At 48.6% G+C, this 13,004-nt stretch overlaps 1 long non-coding RNA gene across 1 annotated transcript; it reads left to right on the top strand.

The window, feature by feature from the left end:
* Positions 1 to 315: 315 nt before the first annotated feature.
* On the top strand, positions 316 to 13,004 carry LOC121361820. The gene is made up of 3 exons (XR_005956397.1): positions 316 to 395; positions 9,284 to 9,386; positions 12,166 to 13,004. It is a non-coding gene; the product is annotated as an uncharacterized LOC121361820 (long non-coding RNA).

Raw genomic sequence — 13,004 nt, 5'->3', positions numbered from 1 at the left:
AACCCACAGAGTCCTGCTCTGTTTTGGGGAATCTGGGGGTGTTGTGAGCACAGACTTTGTCCAGGGATGGGCACCTTTAATTAAACCTCTCCAGGATGAAATCCCTCCATCTGTCAGGGCACCCCAAGTCTGTAAAGGGGATCAGCCCTGTGAGGGCAGCACGGGGGGGACTCAGGGAAGGACAGCAGCGACAGAGGGTGACAGACATCACCAGCTCGACTTCTGTGAAAAAAAAACCAAAAAACAAAACAACCCAACCCATGGAGCTTTTCCAGGCTGGCCTGTTATTTATGGCTCAGGATCAAGCAGCTGCTCCCGGCGGGGGCTGCCCCGCGCTGGGCACAGGGAAGGCTCCTGCAGACGTTTGTTCCCGGTGTATGGAAACTTCTGATGAGGTGAAGTGAAATGCTGGGGGAAAAAAATCATAAAATCCTTTAGCAGGGCCCGACCTCGCCCCGTGGAGCTGTGCCCCTGGGTGAAGGGCTCTGAGCGAGGCTTTGGACGCCTGACAGAAACAGCAAACGCTATAGGAGCGCTTTTATGGAGCTCTGCTTCCTCGTGAAAGCCAGGCTGGTGTTTTCTTTTCCACTTGGACAAGGATTTTCCCATAATTGTGCTATTTTTATGTAGGTTTCAGACAGAAACAGAGGGCCTCTCCCAGCCAAGCCCTGGTGCTGGAGGAGCTGGAGCACGGGAGGGTTCAGCCTCTGACGCAGGTTCCTCATCTTTGCCAAGTGCCTTTGCTGGCAGATGTCTCACCCTGGGGAAATGGGGGATTTGCTCCATCTCTGCCTCACAGGGATTTTTCTTTTTTGGAGTTTCCTGCCTGGAGATGAACCGTGGTGCAGACGCTGCCTGAACCAGGGGGAAGCAGCAGAGCCTTCGTGGCACAAAACGGGGGCTCAGCCAGAACTCCTGCGCTGAGGACACAAAAAATGAACACCTCAGCAGTCAGCATCAACTTCTGACAGACAAGGGGCCCTTATCTCCCCCCGGCAGCTCATCAACACCCCAATCACTGATGATGAGGCAAAGGGTAGGGAAACACCAGGAGTGATGGCCACCAGCCATGCCCATCACCAGTGCCTCCCCCATCCCCAGGTTTTGCTGGTTTCTGGATATATTTTTACTGGGAGGCAGCTTTTTTTGGAGTGCTGTTTGCTGCTGGAAGCTCAGCTGGGTTTTGCTGCTCAGTGCTGTGGCAGGTCAGTGGGAAGGAGCCAGGTGGGAGCAGGTTTTATCAGGAGGAAATGAAGTGGCTGAAGGGTTGAGGCTGTGTTATCTTTAATTTGAGGTGGGATTTCTGTCTGACTGCTGGATTTGAGCTGCTGTGGCTCCATGTGCCCGGTTCTGGGGGCAGCAGGAGGAGGCTGTGAAGGGGGACTGTTGATGCAAATCCTTTTGCAGGCTTGTGGAGGTGAATTTAATCTTTAGAAGCCTGGTGGGAATGAGCTCTCCTGGGCTGGGAGCTGCCAGAAGCTGGCCAGCTCCGCTGCCGGCGCCTGGAGCCATTAGCAGGGCACTAATAATGTCCTTTATTAAATCACAGCCACGTCATCAGCTGCACTTGGGGATGTGGCTGCTTGCACGTCCCTCCCCAACCTGCCTGCTCCTCTGGGTGCTGTGGGAGTGGATTTTTTCCTGTGGGTTTTCAGCAGTTCTTTGCTCCGGGGATCCATCCTACAGAAAGAGCTGTTTTTTTACTCAATTCATCCCCAGGTCCTGGTGGTCTCAGGTACACAGGGAGGTTTTTTTTGGCTCTATTTGCTGTCAGCAGGAGAGGGTCTGTGAGCTCCTGAGTGAAATCCCTTGTGCCAAACCTGAATTCCCCCCAAAATACAAATAATTCAGCCCAAACTGGGCTCTTTTGATCTTTGTACCTGCCTTGGACCAGGCCAGGCTTTGCTTGGGTTTACTGGAGCTGCTCCTGTGAGCCCCCATCACAACCCAGCTCTGAACATGTGCATTCCATGCCCAAAGTTCCCAATCCAAAACTATTTGGGAACCAGGCAAGGTTCAAGCCTTAGGAAAACCCCACCCTTGCTGGAGCTGCTGGCTAACGGGGACAGGGCTCCTTTTGGATTAGTTGCCCACAAGCAAGAAAAGCTATTTTGAACCAGAGACTGGGAATGTTTGAGCTAATCCCAGGTGGAAGCTGATTAAGGGCTCGTGGGGGGAGATTTGGAGCAGATCCTGGTGGCACAGGGAGCCCAGCTGCCCTGCCCGGCCAAACCTCCCCAATCTCCAAAGAGTGAGAGGAGGTGAAGCTCAGCCCAGACATTCCCGAGGTGTTGGAGGGGATTTCTTTGCACAAACCCTTGCCAAGGGCTGTGGAGCTTAATCCTGACCTTTGGCAGCTGTTGGGTGCTGGGAGAGCTCTGTGCTCCTTTCCAGGCTGGGGAGCAAAGGGATCATGGGGGCACCTTCCTGAGCCCTTCAGCTCCATGGGAGCTGGCAGTGAATTCATCCTGTCATATCCCAGGGAAATATTGAGATTTTGGCCACCATTTTCAGGGGCTTGTAAGTTTTTCTGGTGGAGATTCGCACCCTGGGCTGGGTGAGCTCTGCTGCATGCTCCGAGAGGGCAGTGGCTGTGCCAGGGACCCAAGGGTGCAGGATTTGGGTGGGATCTCGAGGATGCTCAGCTTTAACCTGCCCAGACACAGTTTTCCCCAGGGAAGGGGCTGCAGGGCTCATTGCCATGGGTGTCTCCATTCCACTGTGCCATGTGGCACCCAGCATTGCTGCATCTGCCACAGGAGGGTGGCACAAACAGCAAATTTTGGGGTCAGGTGCCTTCAAGCACTTGGAGGAGAAAATCTGAAAGGCAGCCATGGGGGATCTTCCCAAAAAGCAGAGCAAAGCCACCACGTGGGAAGAGTCCTGCAGATCAGAGCTGCAGGTTGGGCCCTCCTGAATTAAATATTTGGGTTTTATCCACCTTGCCCAGCCCCAGCCCAACAGCAGCCCCTTGTTTGAGATTCACAGAAACACGACCCAGTAAAGAGATTCCTTGCAGCTCCTGAAACCACAGAGCTTCCTCCACACAAACCCTGAATTCTTCCCCACATCCTGCCCTGGGCAAACACAGAGCAGGACTGAGAGCAAACAGCACCAGGTGTAAACACAGCAGCGTTTCCTCTCCAGGAAAATATTGACTTGCCTCTCTGATCACTCCTGGACTGAAAGCACATTTGGAGCAGCTTTTAAGGAATTGCTTACATTTCATTTTCCTTATTTTTTTTCCACGTGGAGCCCCACAGCAGCAGCATTGTGGTGAAGTCTGAGGTGTTTTTCAAGACCCCGTTTCAGGTGTTTATGTGCTGCTGCACATAAATCACACCTCAAACTATAAGCCCTTGTCTGCTCACAAGCCCTCAGAGCTCAAAATATTCCTGAGGCTGAGCCCTTCCTGCCCAAGGACCCCCAAAACGTCATCCTGCTTCCTTTCATTTCCAACCCCACCCCAAAAATTTAGCTGCTGCATGGGGGGAGCACCAAACCCTGGGCTTGTCCTGGGAATTAAGGGAGTTTTCCTCCCAGCACAAGCTCTGTATGTAAATTTTTTCACGCATATATTTGCATCTATCTGATCAGTGGGGGAGCTGGGAGCAAAGTTTCTGTTTGAGGATGCTCAGCCCGCCCCTGCATCCCTGTGGGATGTGGGAGAGGGGAACAGCAGGGAGAGCCCAGTGTGTGCCCTGTGCTCGTGTTCTCCGTGTTTCACCGCCGGGATAAAGCCAGGGAAGGGTTTTCCAAGGGTTTGGAGGGAGGGGCTGTGTGCCCTGGGCACTGTGGGGTTGCTGCAGTGCTCACAGAGGTTTTTGAGTGCATAATATCCTTTGCTCCTTTAGATGAGTAATTCCTTCCAGGAATTAATTTTGTTGTCTCTTTGGAAGATCACAAATTAACTCGCTCCGATTGCTCTTCTCCTTCTCTTAAAAGTGGAGAATATTGGTAAATCTTATTTTTCAAAGTCCAGGCTGTAATCTGGGACCTCTGGTCCCTTTTTCTGCTCTTTCCCACAGTGGGGTTCAGGATCAGAGCACCCCAAAATTGGCTGTAGGCAGGAACAAAGCCTGGCTCTGAGTGTGGAGCTGGGGAAGGACACACTGGGAGCTGCAGCCACGGGATTTAGGACACATTTCTGGCAGCCTGCACTGAACCCCGTGGCCTCCTGCTTGTTGTGTGTCCATTTTTCTTTGGAATGCACCCAAAAGTTGGGGAAGCAGAACTCCAGCTCTGTTCATGGAGCTGAGCCATGCCCGCCAGCAGTGACGTCACAATTTGTGTCCGGATTAAAGGGAAATTAAAATTAATCCTCGCAGTCCAGGGAGATCTCTGGGGTTTAGCATTTTTTTCCCTGATCATTCAGTATTTTTAGCAGATGTTTTTTTTATTTTTAGTTCCTCACAGAGGCAGCAGGTACTGGAAATCCCAGCCCTGTCCCAGCAGCTTCATCATCTGTGCTGGGGTTGATGGGAGGAAGGATGGTGCCGGGGACAATAAAACAGGCTGGGGATGGCTCTGCCACCCAGAGCTCCTCAGAAAGGAGAGAATTAAACCCCACTCAGTAATTAATCAAGTGTAAAGAATCTGAGCCATGCTGTGCTGGGAATGTGCTGCTGGTTGGGGTGAGACCCCCAGACCCCAGCGATCCTGTGGAGTGCCGCTGGCTCTGGCACTGCTGGGCTGGGGTGAATCCCAACAAAACCAGGGAAAGAGGAAATGGATCAGGATTTGGATCAGGCCAGGAACAACCATCAGTCCTCCCCAGTGAGCAGGAGGTTCAGATGAACCCTTTGCTGCACTCAGCCTTGCAGCATCCTGCAAAGTGGAACAGAGCAGCGAGGTTAATACTGAATTAACTTCTCTCCTTCGGATCACAGCTCGGTGTCACACCGGAGCAGATCCCAGCACCCCCAGGATTTATATTTCATTCCAGAGGGTTTGCAGAGGCAGGAGGTGCACGAGGGGCTGTGTTGGTCTCGGTGGGAGTGGGTGAAGCCACTTTGGAGCAAACACAAATCCCTTCCCAGCGTGTCCAGCCGGGCACACGGGCGCTAAGCCGGCGCACGAGGGCCCGCCGTGCCTGGCAGCTGTGTCAGATGGCTGGAAAACACACGGGAAAAGTGCTGGCTGAGCGGGGCACAGGCACGGGGCAGCACAGGGAGCTTAATTCAATCTTTGGGAAGGAGCCCTGGCACGTAGCGCTCCCAAATCCCACTGATAATTCCCCTCTGTGCAGGGTGAGGGACACGCCGGGCTCTCCCCGCACCCGCGGGTTTGGGGTGGCGTGAAAAATTGATTTCTTGATTAAAGTCTAATGCGTGGTATAATTAAGGAAATCCTCCCAGTTCAGAAAGTCATTAGGAGATGATTAATTGGGATGAGGCTGGGAGCTGCCTCCTGCTGAGGAGCTGCTGCAGGACCCCAGGGCAGCGGGGTCATTGTCACCCATGGGATGGAGCCCGGATTCCTTGGCAAACCCATCCCAAAATCTCTGCAAAGCCAGCCTGGAGAGCTGTGCTTGAGATCCCTCTGAGCCACTGCTGATGCTCCTTCCAGTAACAGTTTAAGGTCTTTCACTTCAAAAGGTTTAATTAAGTGGTCACAATTTAGCTGCCGAGCCCAAGGAGGTTCCTCCAGAGATGATCCATCTCCCTCCATGCCCACCCTGCACCCATAACACAGCCCTGACCAGAACATTTTGCTTTTTCCCTGATTATTTCTCCAGTTCTTGCATTTGTCTTATTTATTATAAATATAAAAGAGGCAGCAGCTGCTCCAAGGGGTTTTTTCTGCCTTCCAGAAACCTGGGGTTGATGCAGACACCAGCCCCCAGCATGAGCTCCTGGTGTCTGCATCACAAACGGGTTTTATTCTTGAACTAGTAATTGAATACTAAATGGTAGATCTGTCAAATAGATTGGGTGAAAAGATCAATTTGCTTTAGATAGAGGAGATGATATTTCATGGCACAAAAAAGGAATTATGGAGAATCACTAACAGCCTGTCAGTGTGCACCGGTGGGAGTCATTATATGTGTCTCAGACGTGTCTGATGAGTCTGAGGGTGAAAAATATTTTGGCTGAAGGAAATTTTGGTCACACAGCTGCTTTAGTTGTTTGTTTGTAAACACTTCTGCTATGCTTGACATAGATGTAAGTTAGTTTAGGCTTAAAGGATGATATTGAATGAAGCGGGAAATGTCATTTTGCAGTTCAATAGTGAGTGTTTTCTATTTTTTTTCCATTTCCCCCCTGCCTTTTTTTTTTTTTCCCTGAGAGGAGAAGCAAAACCTGGAGAACTGGAGAAGTGTCCAACACTGTCCAACAGGACAAGGGGACAGGGGCAATGAGGTGTCTTTTTATGTCAACACTGAAACTGTGTCCTGAATGTCTTAAGCAATGTGTTTAATGAGCTGTGTGCACCCCAAAATTGCCTCTCAGCACCCCCCAAAAGGTGTTCAGGTGCTGATCTCCCCCAGGTACTGATTACAATTTGCTAACTAACCTCCTCTCCTCCAGGAACTGCAGCAGGGGAGAAGATGCCCTGCACTGCCAGCCTGGCCTCCTTCATGCCCTGCAGGGCTGTTTTCTCGGTGTAAGTTCAGTAACAGAGAGTAAAATTAAACCTACCATGAAAATGCCCCACTTTGGCAAACAGTAACTGCAATTACATGCCCAGGCTCACCCTGTCCAAAGAACGAGGTGGCTGCAAGTGCTGCTCACGTGCCCTGCAGGGGAATTAAGTCTGGTTGTGCTGTGGACATTTTCCAATCCTCATTCATCTCTACAGTGAGAGACTCTTTAAAAATATCAGGTCGCTCAGAGCTGCATCCCACCTGGCCTTGAGCACTTCCAGGGGTGTGGCAGTCACAGTTTTTCTGGGTAACACCTTCTCACCACCCTCACAGGTTCTTACCCCCAAAAAAATCTCAAATGTGAGCAGTTCAAGCACTCCCCTTGTGCCTGTGAGCACACGGAGGGAACAGAGTGCACAGCATCAGCTGTCAGGGAGCAAATCCAGTTCAAACACACAGTTCTTATGCTGAAGTCGTTAAATCTTTGGCTAAACTAAAAAGGCAGAGTGAAGAATGTTTTTAATATGCTCAGGAAATCCTCCACACTGGATGAGATCAGAAGAAGCCATTAGTGAGGATGGACAGGGATTCTTCTCCAAACAAAGGCCGATACTGAGTAATTGCAATTCTATAAACAGAACATCACTTCAAAAACTCAGTGGCTGCCCCAGCAGCCAGGGAAGCATCAAACCCTGGGGTTTAATGTGAAGGTAGATGGATGGAGAATAATTAGGTGCCTTAACAGTTCCAAGCTTATTTTTCCAATCCACATTGTCCTTGAGCCATTATATATTTAAGAGGTTTGCTCTGCACTAATGGGAATGGAATTGCCAAATTCCATCCTCACTTGGGGACCAGCCTTCTCCAGCTTTGTTCTTGGGAATTAAAGGACAGAGAACAGACTTTTTTCTTTTTTTTTTTTTTCTGAATATGCTCACTTTTATTATTCACAAAGCTAAAAAGCTGCTTGCTTTATGGATTAGATTTTCTCCTGACATCAAATTGCTGCAAAAAAAAACCCAGCAAAAACTGTAACTTAATACAATAACTAAGAGAGTTAGTGCAGGGTTTTATAAGCTCCCAACATCTGAGGAGCATCTGAGGGGTTCTCAAACATCAGTTAACCCTCAGAACATCATTAACCATGAATGTTTTGATATTAATTTTATGGAGAGCAAAGAGGTGGGCCAACTTATTCACCAATCCATGAATTTCTGTCTCCAAGTGCCTTCCCAGATTAGCTGTTAGTCACCCTGCAATATGTCTCCTTCATTTAATGTTGAGTTATAAATCCCAGCCCTCAATTAAAGGAGCTGGGCTAGCAGTCATCATTTGCTAGTAATGGACTCAAGCTGCAAAATTTGGCTTCAAAGCTCAGAGCTGTGTGGATTTAGGGTTTTAGCTCGCCCGTTATAGAAATAAGAAACAGATGGGATTTGCAGGCCTGGTTCAGACTCCTCGCTCCTGGTCAGGTCAGTGTTGTTTAAGTCAAATCAGATTTTCAGCCCCATTCATTCCTGCCTCAGCCTGTTGCACTGATGGCACACAAAGTGTCCCCAGGGCTGGAATCCTTAGAACACTGGGTGTGTTCTGGATATCCTGGGAAAGAAATATCACCACTGGTTCTGCAAGTGGTGTGGAATTAAAGGCAATTGGGAACATTTGTAGTCAGCGCCAGCCAGGTCCTCAACATGCATTTATATATCAAAGTTCTCATATTTTTAGAAGTTCAGAGCTGAGAACTGTGCTATATTTCTTTTTCATCTAATAAGGGTTCTGGGAGACACATGGAAGGGCTGGCTTTGAGATATTCTTAGCATTTGAACACAAACAGAACATCTTGCCTCAATTTATTTAAGCTCCACTCCTCAGGGCAGACCTGGCAGAATGATTCCTCAGGGATGTTTCCAAGGGAAATGGTGGCTTCCTCCTCTATCCAAACTGAGTCTGGGTATCTTCCCTTTGGAAGCATCACTTCAGCTGAGCAAATTATTCAATTTAGTATTGAAAGAACAGGCTCAAACTGCATTTTGCAGAAGGTGATATGAGAGTATCTCATGGTCCTGTCTGGTTTTTAACCTATCATTTAAAATAGGGCAGTTCAGCATCTCAGAGCTTGTGGTGGTGTGGAACCGTCTGTGGTTTGCTCTTGTGTGCCACTCATCAGGAATTCCTTGGAAAGGAGAATTTCCTGAAAGGCTTTCACTCCTTCCTGATGACTTGTGGAGATGGTTTCAGCTGGAAAAAGGGATTTATAAACGCATGGTACTAAAGACTTGCAGACAGGCGTTGCCTCAAACAACGCTGCGCCCCAGAGATTGCCAAATCCAAATCCTGGGCAAAATAAAGAGCTGCTGTTCCCAGGCTGCCTGGGCAGCCGCCCTGCTGCTTTTGCCAGGGATGCACAGAACTGGGGGATCTGATAAGAAAACACTTTCATGCTGCTTGAAGTTCAGTGCCAGCCCAGCTGAGACAAGGGCAGTGCCTGGGGACAGGCAGCCTCGGTGCTGCTGCGGGAATGAAAAGCGAAGGAGGGCAAATGTTCAGTCTAGAAAGTTTTCCAGCCTAATGTAGGATTAGTGGAAAGAAAATGGACTGCACATTAAAATTCATGAAGGAGTACAATTGAAGATCCATGAATAACAGAGCCACAATTATGCAGGAGTGGGGATTTGGGTTTGTTTTTGTTTTTTCCAGAGCTGGTGGAAGCAGTGAAGTCATTACCAGGACGTGTGTGGCTGCCCCGTGCTCTGCCCTCCTTGCTGGATGTGTGGACACACAGAGCTGATGATACCAAAAGGTAAAACACGGGGACAAGAGGAAATGGGAGAGGCTGTAGATTCCCAGGCAACATATGAGGGGGTTTTTGTGCTCTGATAGGCTCTGTCCTTTTCCCTGGATCTCCAGGCTGTCTCTGGTAAGAAGCTTTGGTACTTGTTCGGTCTGGACAGATCCCTCAAGTCTGGGGGATGTGGCACTTGAGTATCTGTCACTCTGGACACACGCTGTGACTCCTGGAGCCTTGGTCAAGTCACTTGATCTCCGGGAGCTCAGCCCTCCCCTCCAAAATGAGGGTGTAAGGCATGAGTTCATTCCTGGGAGGTGCGACAGTGTCTGTGGTAAGGGGAAAGAGAGTTCAAACCTGCTTTTTTATCCTTAATTAAGCTACATGAGCCTCAGGTCCTTCTAAACAAGGCTGTGGAAGAAAATCCCAGATGAGCCTGGACCTACAGTAAGTGGTGAGGGCCATGGGAAGGGGAGGAAGGCAACCCCCAGCTCATCAACTCCAGTTTTTTGTTATCCAGGAGAGCATCAAGGAGATCTGGCTTTTCTTAATGACTTAGCATGAGAAAAGCTCATGCCAGGGGTTAATTCTTCATCCTGCTGTTCCCCTCCACGAGGACAGAGGCTGGGAAGTCAGCTGCTGTTATTCCATGGTCTTAATATAGAACAAAAAGAGTAGTATTTTGTCCTAGATTTAACAGCTGGAGAAATAAAACTACTTTGGGTGTCAGGAGACGCTGTCATGTGTAAGAGGGCATTTCCAGGGTAGTTTAGGATATCTGCTCATTCTACAGTCACAGAAATATATTTAAATCACAGCTATGGTGCACTCTAATGGGAACAGAGGGCCTAAGTGATTGTTTTGCACATTTGATAAGGAAGTCAGAAGAGGAAGGATGCCTAATATACAGAAATAGATTGGAAGCCTCCCATGGGTTGAAACAGAAGTGCAAGCGTGAGAAGGTCTTAAAATAGCCAACAGCTTTCACTGCTGCAGGTACAAAAGGCCTTGAATCAGTGGAATACTTCAGGTCTAGGAAGATCCAGGGGGATGGATCTGCTCCTTGCCTCCTGGATTTTTTTCCCTTTTTGCTCTCAGTGTATGTGCTAAGTGCCCATAAGCTGCCTCCCTTCATCTCCTTAGGTAAGCGTGGGAAGAAAATGTTCCAATTTAACACGAAAAATCTCAGACACCATTTAGAGATTTAGGTATTCTCCAATCTGCCCTGCCCCAGTCTCCAGGGAGACTGTTCCCATGCCATTCTGCATTTATATTTCTGCACAGATAATTTCACTGATCCAAGGGCTGCTTGGAGGATTGCTGGGGGAGCTTTTTTTAAACCACAGACAGGGTGTAGTGGCTTTGTACGAGCGTCACTGAATTGTTTCCAACATTCAGCTTCTCACCTGTCTGGATGGTGTGTGAGGGCTGACAGACAGATGGATGGACAGACCGTGCTCTGTGTGAGAATGCAAACAGCTGAGCCAAAGCTTAATCCTCTCCCCAGCCTGTGACCTTTTTATTCAGGCTTGCACCTGGCAGGAGCAGCAATCATTCATGGATGTGGCCTCGGAAACAGCTGCAGATCTGACAGTGGAGTTAAATTTAAAAAGGGTGAAGCAGGCATACGTGTGAGGGGGGTAAATCAACAAAATCACTTCCTAGACCAACTTTAAAGAGAAAACAGGGCTGTAAGAATATCAGTCGAGGCCTGCAGTGAGTACACCAGAAAACAGGGCTGTAAGAATATCAGTCGAGGCCTGCAGTGAGTACACCATGTCTCTTCTGCTGAATACAATGATGTTTGTGCAGAAAGGTTTGCAGAACTGGGGCACAGAGACCTGAGAGTGTGACTGTGACTCACTGCAGGTCCGGGCCATGTGCAGACACAGCTCCAGAGCAGCTGGGAGGGGAATGGGATCGGCCTGGGGTGAGCTGGGCAGGGCTGGGAGGCCACCAACAAGAGGATGAGCAGTTGCTGTGGCACTTCTGTCACCCTTTGTGCCATGGCTCACCCAGAGCTGGCTCAGGAGCTTCTCAATGCCACAGCTGAGATGGGCTCTCAGCAGAGAACTGCAAATCCCTTTCCAGCACAAAAATATTTTATTCCACCAGAGCAATTCCCAGCTCGGATCTGGCTGGACACTGCCCACCTGCAGGACAAGCCAAGATAAACCAGTGCAGATTCCTGCCAGTGCTGTATTTCCTGCAGCCTGTTTTCAGCAGAAACCTGGGAGTGCAGTTAGGAATAACCTGGCTGTCCTGGCAGAAGGCTGCATTGTAGGAATTGTTGTTTTCCATGGAGCTAAACACAAGGAAAATATATTCATGGTAGGGGAGAAAGGCTAAATGTCTGATTATGTCTTCAAAAAGAAGCAATTTTTAACAAGAAGGGCAAGATTTGCAATAAAACTTGTCAATTTGTAAATGTTTGGTAGCAAGGCACTGTAAGACAGCAGATGGAGGTGTGAAAGGGGTTTGGGTTTTTTCCTGTCTAACACCTCCTTTCTCCAGCAGTCTTCCTCTGTTTTAAGAATAACACTTCTTCAATAATGACTCACAGCCAGTGCCACAAAAATCCTGGCTGTCAGAAAAACTGCTGGGTGTCTGACAGGAGTGCAGCTTGCAGGGAACATTGGTTTCTTCTGTCTCTGCTGAAAAAAAAAAATAAAAAAATCCTCACAGCTCAAGGATTGTTATTCTAGAGAGTGGCCCTACTTAGAGATTCCAGGCACAAGACAATTACCTTTCTTTCCTTGCTGGATGTAATTAATAGATGTGGTTTTCTTCGCAGGCACGTGGAACGGACCACATTGTCCAGAGCTAGGAGATGAAAATTCCCCAAGAAATCAGGCTTCTCTCCTGGGAAAGATGGATAAACCCCACGGTGTACCAGCGGGGACTGGAATATTCCCCACATCCTGCTAGATCTCTGCTAATCAGAAAAGAAAAGAGAGCCTCTGCTCAGAAGGGAATAAAGACATCCTGAGGGATAATCCAGCAGAGGAAGCTGGCAGAGCCATGGCCCTCTGCCACCTCACAAAAATTTGCAGTTCTGTGGGGAGCTAAACCTCAGGAAAAAGAGCAATTTTAGTCTTCCTGGATGGCCTGAAGGTAACAACGCTGCCCTGTGCAACACAGTTGCTGCCAGAGCAGCTGCAGGGATGGGAACACATTTCTCAGTTATTGGAGCAGGGAATTGTGCTGGGATTCCTGGGTTCTTCCCCCAGCTCTGCCTTTGATTTGTGGTGTGTGCAGACCCCTTAATTTGTTTCTGTTTTCCCCATCTGTGGAACTGAGATAAGATCACAGGGGAATTGTAAAGTGTGCTTCATTAATGTTTATTAGACGGGGGAAATCCTTAAATGAATGGCACTGTATTCCAGGAGGACAAAGTTCAAGACTGCAAAGGGGTTGATTAAAACCAAATCTGCTATTCCCAGGCTGGGAGGACAAAAAAAAAAAGAAAAAAAGAAAAAAAAAAGTGGATTGAAAAACCTTACCTAGCCCTGTGTCTGCCAAAAGAAGGATATGATTTAAATAAAATCATGCAGACTGCAAGTGTGCAGTGTGCATAAATGTGTCTATTAAAACCATTAAATATTTCTTGGCAAATACACAGCAAAAAGTGAA

Source organism: Pyrgilauda ruficollis, unplaced genomic scaffold, assembly GCF_017590135.1.
Source record: "Pyrgilauda ruficollis isolate IOZ18807 unplaced genomic scaffold, ASM1759013v1 scaffold59, whole genome shotgun sequence".
Classification (NCBI taxonomy): Eukaryota; Metazoa; Chordata; class Aves; order Passeriformes; family Passeridae; genus Pyrgilauda; species Pyrgilauda ruficollis.
Note: the sequence above shows the minus strand (reverse complement) of the source record. Positions and strands in the feature narration are given on the sequence as shown.